This window comes from Helianthus annuus, chromosome 11 (assembly GCF_002127325.2).
Source record: "Helianthus annuus cultivar XRQ/B chromosome 11, HanXRQr2.0-SUNRISE, whole genome shotgun sequence".
NCBI lineage: Eukaryota > Viridiplantae > Streptophyta > Magnoliopsida > Asterales > Asteraceae > Helianthus > Helianthus annuus.
The window spans coordinates 186,218,800-186,227,248 of record NC_035443.2 but is presented as its reverse complement, the minus strand read 5'-3'; the positions used below and the strand labels follow the sequence as shown (position 1 = coordinate 186,227,248).

General features: G+C 33.7%; 1 long non-coding RNA gene across 7 annotated transcripts; it reads right to left on the bottom strand.

Moving 5' to 3' along the window:
- Positions 1-1,302: 1,302 nt before the first annotated feature.
- LOC110879913 lies at positions 1,303-5,907 on the bottom strand. Of its 7 annotated transcripts, XR_004873370.1 has the most exons (14): positions 5,691-5,907; positions 5,477-5,596; positions 5,313-5,410; positions 4,877-5,141; positions 4,671-4,777; positions 4,088-4,140; positions 3,227-3,377; positions 2,958-3,153; positions 2,402-2,470; positions 2,223-2,324; positions 2,047-2,139; positions 1,884-1,949; positions 1,584-1,767; positions 1,305-1,488 (listed from the first exon to the last, which is right to left on the bottom strand). It is a non-coding gene; the product is annotated as an uncharacterized LOC110879913 (long non-coding RNA). The 7 variants fall into 7 exon arrangements; XR_004873372.1 differs by lacking the exon at positions 5,313-5,410 and having other exon boundaries at positions 1,304-1,488; positions 4,088-4,153; XR_004873373.1 differs by lacking the exon at positions 5,313-5,410 and having other exon boundaries at positions 1,304-1,488; positions 1,584-1,796.
- Between the last annotated feature and the right edge of the window lie 2,542 nt (positions 5,908-8,449).

Here is an 8,449-nt window from a genome sequence, read left to right as displayed (position 1 = left end):
ATTTAAATTCATCTTAGAAAATGAAAGCAATAACTGAATATATTTATCCATCAATTTTAGTTGTTAATTACAAGTAACATCATACATGTAGTTTTCTTTACTTTTGATCAAATAATATTATTATTGTTTTATTTTTGTGTTAATATTAATGTTGATCTCCCCTCTTCCTTTCACATCAAACCCACTTTCCCCACGTTTAACGTTCTAATTTATATCCTGAAACCTAAATCACACATTCGTCAAAAATAAACCAAACAATGTTAATTTGATACAAATCAAAGACATTGTAAAAAAATCTTATTCCGAGGGAAAAGAAAAACAAAATTATGGGGTCTCGAGAGAATGAAGAAAATATTATAAATTATAGAATGTATCCACTACATATCAAGTAAAATATTCATGCAAATTATAATTATAACGTTTTTCTCTTATTATTATTTATCATAAAACATTATATAAATATGTAAGAACTAGGAAGTTTCTTCTTATAAATACTTCAAATGTTCAAATGTTTAAAAGACTAGCATCTTCCTATATAATAAAGGAAAACATGAGTAGGCCACGTGTAAGCATATCCAGCCTCCCCCTTTCTTCTTTCCACGTGTCAAGTTCCCCTGATTTCTCTGTTTGTGTAACGTAACAAAAAATCAGATCTCAATTCAAAATTCAAACTGAACTTTACTTTTCTCTCTCTTTCTCTCAAAAAGATTCATGTATGAAGGTCTAGCCTCATCCACATCTCCATTATCATTCATCCATTCTCCTCCCCTACGCAGTTATTAAAGAATTTTCATGGTCTTTTTGTTTGGTGAGATGTGCATGTTATAGGGTAAACATTTTTATGAGTTTTTGGTGCTTGAAACATGAGGGTTTGTTTCTTTTTGTTCGAACCTTTGTTGATTGAGTTAATCAAGTTGTGGATCTGGTGTGTTTGATGTTTGATTCTGGAATTGGTTAGCTAAAGTTTGTTACTTTTATATAATTTCAAAAGAAGAAAAAGATACTGATTTGTGTTGTGTATATACATTTCTAAATTGAGATGTTATTTGATTTCAAGATGGCCTTTTTGTTGCTTTCTTGAATCTTTTTCATCCATAGAAGAAAACCCAAGTTGTCTTTTTTATTACAGTTTTTGGGTTCTATAGTTTTTCAGTTTATTAGTTTATTGACATAGGATATGTTATAGAGGTTATATAACAAGAACTAGCTTATATCCCGTGTGACACACGGGTTTAACAAAGTTAAATTTACACATATTAATAAATATGATGTATGATTTTTAAAAAAAATCCAAATAACATGAAACCAAATAATTTAAAATAATAATGTTTTGACACTTGTTCGACATCTCCATTTTTTAAAATGTTCCTATGAAATGTTTATTTAAAGTATGAAGTAACATAAATTAATGCTAATCTAAAATAAAAATAAGTAAATAAATAACAAACTAAAATCATCCGCCTGCATGTAACCTCCCCCACCACTCACCTGCATCGTTTCCATGTGAAATTGAATTAAAAACACTATATTTTGTATTTTATATATACATACATATATGCCTATATTTGAAAATGTTGACTTACAGTCTCCAAACATGCAGATAAAATGGTCATGGCAGGCAGTGCATCAATTCCATGCTGCTTTTATTAAACAATAATTCTGAGAAAATATACATATTTTAAAAAACCCATTTTAATGAAAGAGTAAATAGCATAGCTTGCTTGTCTTTGTACTTGAGTCTTGTAAATAAAGCCATCGCAGCAGAATCTGCTCCACCACATTTTGTTAATGAACACCTCAATTTTTAAATAGCAATAAACAATCTTCAAATGTCTGACTGGTCAATGATAAAAGAACTGTGCAAATAAAGATAATTTACTTACATGCAGGAAATGATCCAAATAGAGCCCATCCTTTCGGAGATGTTCCTGCTTCATTTTGCTTGGATTCTAAATTATTAAGAAAAATCATTCATCAGATTAAATGATCTGTCGAAAGTGGAGTTGCATCTCAAAAAGGGAGGAAGATAAAAAAACTGAACATTACCGCACATTTTTGTAAGACTAAATTGGATGGGATCATAACCCTCCACTGGTGTAGTTAGGTGAACCTCATACGGGTCATCACGTGTCGTTTGACCTGAATATACATCATGAATTCAGATATCCGAGTTGTAGAAGATGTAGACAGTGAAATATAGACGTAGAGGTGGCAATTCTAACCCATTCGGGTTGTGCGTTATCTTGAACGGGTCAAAAGGGTCAAATAAAAATCCCGTAATGCATCAGTCCCAGTTCAACGTACAAATACACCATATTCTCCATCTGCAAACATCGAAATCAGAATCATTTCACAACGAACTAATAGAATTTAATCGCGAATTTTTATAATAAACACTTACGGTGATCTCCGGTGTTAGTAGCTGGGTGTTGAAGAGCTCTTCATTAAAGGTGGAAAAAACCTTCAAATCCTTGCAAAGAAAATTCAATAAAAAAGTAAATTAACCCATATCGACTTGCTCGAGTTCATTATTGACGTATTCGACTTGCGCGAGTTCATTATCGACGTCTCCGACATCAAAACCGATAATGTTTTTCGGTTTATAGTCTAGTCCCACATCAAGAAACTTAATACAATAGTAAATTTAACAGAAATTCAATTAAAAAAATTAAATTAAACCATATTTTTGACTACCCACATCAAGAAATTCAAGAAAAATGTAATTTTAACCCAATTTTGTGATTTTTTTTACAACCCACATCAAGAAACTTAATAAAATAGTAAATTTAATAGAAATTCTATAAAAATTCAATAAAGAAGTAAATTAACCCATATTTTTGACTACCCGCATCAAGAAATTCAAGAAAAGTGCAACTTGAACCCAATTTTGTGACTTTTTTTGACAACCCACATTAAGAAACTCAAGAAAACTATATAAACAATCTTTTAAGTTGTACCTCTACATGTTTGTGGAGTTTGTAGATGTCTTTCGACATATTCGACTTGCGCCAGTTCATTATCGACGTCTCCAACATCATAATCGACAATGTTTTTCGGTTTATAGTTCAGTAATAGCTTGTCGGCTACATTTGCCAACAACTCAAAAGCACAAATTCCACCATCTTTGAATGATTTGTTATGTAGAATCCTCCTCTAAAGAATCAAATAAAATGTGTTAGTACAAATGAACATTCGCGCATGAAAACAAACTTAATTTTATGCTAACCCGCAAGGATCTAGGAGCTCTAGTTATCACGGGGCCAGTAAATCATGAAATCCTCCACTATCCGTTCTCTTCTTCACCACCATATCTTATGCGCACACGCTATGTACAAGATCATCAACCGAATGAACCAATAATCGTTCCTGCTATGTCACTAAATAAAAGATTCAGAATCAATAACCAAATGATTACTTGAATACTAATAGTGCCAACGAACATATCTTACCATTTACGAACCGGACATTTAACATATCAATGTACATATATTTGATATCCATTTAAAAAGAAAAAAATAAAAGTTACTACTTAAAGATAGACATCAACATGACAAATACCATCTGACATCTAGATGCAACGAAAAACAATTACATCAAGAACTTAATAATCAAGTTTAACTATTTAACCAATCTCTTTTATGAAAAAAAACTATTAACCATAGGAGCTCTCTGTGAGCAGGTGTTCTAATCAAAACTCATTCTTCTACTATTTGAGTATTTCTAATTTTCTATGTTGTCTTTCTTTTTCCCCCTATATCTTCTATAAAAATGTTTGCGGATTGTCATGTATACTTGTTATGATTAACTTATGTCTTAAAGGCATATTCAAACACTAAACACTCAAGGATTCGAGGTCATCTTGGTCTCATCCGGTGTTGTCGGTGCTGGCCGACATCGTCTTAGATATAGGAACCTGGTGCACAGCAGGTAGTTACACGATGTAACAACTGCATGGTCTTTTTAACGGAAACCCAAAAACCGACCCGAATAAAATTAATCTGAACCCGATTAACCCAAACATCAAAATCAGAATCATTTCACAGCGAACTAATAGAATTTTATCGCGAATTTTTATAATAACACTTACGGTGATCTTCGGTGTTAGTAGCTGGGTGATTTCCTTGAAGAGCTCTTCAAATCCTTGCAAAGAAAACTCAATAAAAAAGTAAATCAACCCATATTTTTTTACTACCCACATCAAGAAATTCACCAAAAGTGCAAATTTTAACCCAATTTTGTGACTTTTTTGACAACCCACATTAACAAACTCAAGAAAACTATATTAAATCGGTCGGCAATTGATTAGAAGGTAAAAACCGGTACCGGTAAAAAAAACCCCAAAAATTCGGTAACGGACTGGTTCCAAAACGGTACCCGATACCATTTGCTCTTCTCTATTCACATCAAATATTGATATTTTTATTTCGAATATTTTCTTTTTGTTATATGCTTTAAAAACGATTTCTCTTAATGAGCATCAAACATCTTTTGCAAGAACAACATATTTAAAATCAATCGGCATAAAAGACACAATCAAATCAATGGTTGGCTAAAGCTTAAGCAAACGCGGATTACAACCTGTTGTCAATTCGTGCACAAAAACACCATATTCATATTATCAAAACCTTAATTAATATAATGACGGATAATGTATTAAATAAGAATAATACCTTCAGCAACGAACATGATGTCGAAGGAAAACAACCATCAAACCATGAACAACAACAATGCTGATGAAGAAGTAAAGCAGATTACTTGATTTCTATTTCCAGCAACTCTAAAATATGACAAAGAATAACATTGTGAGACTAAATATGGAATCTGGTACAAAAAAAGGAAGAGGAGAACATAGAACAATAAAGATTAGTTTCCATACTATTAAAAACCCGTTTCGCTTCATTTTGTTCCAACCCTCACCGAGTCTCGCTCACCCCCTAAATGACAAGTACTCCCACATTCCGACAATGAATCGCGCGGTTTCACTTGATCTTGATCATCTTCGATGTTTAGATCAAATGTGAAACCTCTCGACTTTACACAATTCATCTTCGATTGCGATAAAGTTGTGTCATCAACACATGATGGACCATCATCTTTAGCATTGAGATCAATTGCTGAAGCATTGTTATGCTTTATTTTCCCTGCTTGAAGACAAATTTATATTTAAATTCAAATCAAAACACAATCAAATTTTTACATAAACAAACAACATAAAGTTGCATTAAATCGAAAACCCACAAAAAATAAATCCCAAATTTGAAAATTTAAAACTAAAAAAACTCATCAAATTAAAGCATATCTAAACAATTCACCTTCTGAACGAAAAACAAATTCAAGATCTCTAATTTTTGCTCCAATTCCAACAGTGATTTTCAATTTATTCCTCAAACAAAACAATGATATATTAACCCTAGAAATAACATACAACCTTCAACTTAGTATTAATATTCATACAGTTCAGTAAGTAGCAGTGTACCTTTGGTGGACATCGGGCGACCAGTACGGCACCGCCTAGGGTACGGATGTTGCTCGCCGCCGAGCACCGGCCGTGATAAACTTATGCTCAGATCTGGAGCTCCGAGATCGTTGTAAACACCTATATCACCAAAACAAAAACCCTTCCGTTAATCGAAGCCCTAACTTTGAGATGAACGGAAAGAAACAAACCAACATGACTAAGATGATCGTACCTGAAGAAGACGATCTTCATCTCTACAGACGACGAATCGAAAAACCATAATCGGTCAAAAACTTATATATGAAGATCGGTTGAATCAAGGGCGTTTCCATCGGCTCTCTCTCTGGGTTATGGAATTTGTTTTCCAGATCTGGATTGGGGAAATAGTGAATTTGAATTTGAATGAGAAACTATTTGAGGAAACTGGAAAGGTGGAAGCTTTCTGACGTTTGAACCAGTAACTGGTTTGAGTAGGGTTTGTTGTATATGCTTTAAAAATTACACATAGGATTAAATTAAAAAATGAAAAAACTATCAAAATTACACCTAGGATAGAGGGCTTGAGATTGTGACACATAGGATAGTAAACTAAAGGAGGTTTTGACAAGTGTGTTGGTGGATTGAGGTGATGCCAAGTGGCAAAACCTTGTTGTTTTATTAGGTATAGAGATTGGATTTATTGGGGAAAAAGTGATATAAGTTCTGTGTCTGGTGAAGTCAACATAGCTGATGTTGGTCAAACCATATGTTGTGAATGCGGATTGAGATTTTCGGAGTCTAGCGTTGGTTTCCGCTGTCAAAAGTGTAGCCGCGTGTTTTGTGAGGGTTGTGTGCGAGGATACGGTTCGTTTGCTGAGCTTGATATCCGACCATGCAAGTTTTGTGCCGGTTTTGAGAGTAAACAGAAATTTGGGGGCAAGTTTAGTCATAAGATACATCCATGTGATTCGCCCCGACAAAGCCCTAAACTATCGTCACCGGATTATTCCGGTGAGAGATTTGACGGGTCTTCGCTTAACTCAGTATCCGTTTTCCGCTCCACGAGCAGGTACTTTTTTTGTATGTTTGATACTCAAGTTTGTTCTTTCAAAATTTTCTTTAGATAGTTTGATGGTATTATGAAACTTTTGTCATGAATTATATAAATTGCGTCATAATTCATTGAAAATCATATCGAACTCTTGAACTATACTTTATGGGGTTCTTTAGATGTGCTTTTAAGCTTAATGTTTCAAGTTGAAGTCGCAATAGTCCGTTTTCAGCGTTTTTATTTTTTACGTGTGATGGTGTTACGTAACTTTTTGTGATGAACAAATCTACATATGTTACGATTCGCCAAAAATTATTTTCAATTCTTGAACAATAGGTCAAGGGGCTTTTTGGTTTGTTTTTAATATAAACTTTGCAATTTAAAGTTGCAATTATCAGTTTTGAGTGTTGGGTAATTAAATTTTGATCTCGGTTTTTTGATTATTTTCTATCCAAATAATCACATCTGGATATTAAGGAAAGGGGTTGATGTAGAAAAAGTATATCGAGATAGTTTTTTGTCTGAATAACTTATTTTGGTTAATGGCAGGAGCGATGAAGATGACCGAGAATATTCTTCAAAAAACATCATCAGCCCGTATAGTCTCGACTCCTCATTGCTTTAGTAGTTTAAATAGTGATAAAATACTTTTGTCTTTGTTAGATTTTTGAAGAAAATTGATGATGCTTTGTTAAACCATTTATGAAAATGATTGAGCGATTTAAAAGGAGTTAATTATTGTTTTCGTCCCTGTGGTTTGTCAAAAATCACTATTTCAATCCATTAGTTTAAAAATTGTGATTTTAGTCCCTGTGGTTTCACTTTTGTAACCATTTCAGTCCACCTCGTAACCATTTCAGTCCCTGTACTAACAAAATAGACGGACTAAAATGGTTATGTAAGTGAAACCACAGGGACTGAAATTGTTACGAAAGTGAAACCACAGGGACTGAAATCGCAATTTTTAAACTAATGGACTTATAGTGATTTTTGACAAACCACAGGGACGGAAACAGTAATTAACTCGATTTAAAAGTGACTCATTTGACTGTAAAAAAAGTCAAAACATGATAAGACTATCATGATTGGATGTATGTGAATGGTTCAAAAATTATTATATTGGCATTTTTAAGGCTTTACAAAGCCCTAAATCGTACGTTTTTTTTTTCCAAAACAACATATGATGCCACGCAACTGAGTGTTTAGATTGTTTGATGAATTGATCTGCAGCCGTCGAATGGAATCAGTAAGGTTGTTTTTGTGGGATATTGAATTTGAAGATGATGATTGAGTTTAGATGTTATTAACTGAGATGCGTTTGCATTTTTTTAATAGTTTATTAAATGAGAAACCTAAAGCAAGGATTTCAGTTGCACCCATAGACCTGGACCGATTTCACCGTCTGAATCCTCTGAGGTATGTTCACTCCAAACAGAAACAAATAAATGTAAAACACACATGACAGATTTTCGGGAAAATATTATTAATTCATTTCGATGTTCAGCAACGTATTCTTAATGTTCCTTTCTGGGTTACTTGTAAACGGGCCATACACGCTTATTACGACTGCTGTTGCAGCTGATCTCGGTACCCAAAGCTCAATTAAGGGTAATTCTCGAGCCTTAGCTACCGTGAGTGCGATCATAGATGGTACTGGTTCGGTTGGTACAGCGTTGGGCCCGCTTTTGGCTGGATATATCATATATATCTACACGAGGATGGAATAGTGTGTTCTTTATGCTGATATTATCGTTATCCGTTGCTGGTTTGTTGTTGGTTCGAGTTGTTAGAAACGAAATTAAAGAGAGTAAACGAGGGAAAATGGCTTTGGTTTAGTGGTATCGTACATTGATGTCGGATTTTGGAAGCCGTTTTTGGAGAAGTTAAGGATGTTCTGATTCTGCATATGACACTGCTGTTATAGGTATTAGTTTTTTTGTCTCTAAGTAGTTTCACACACA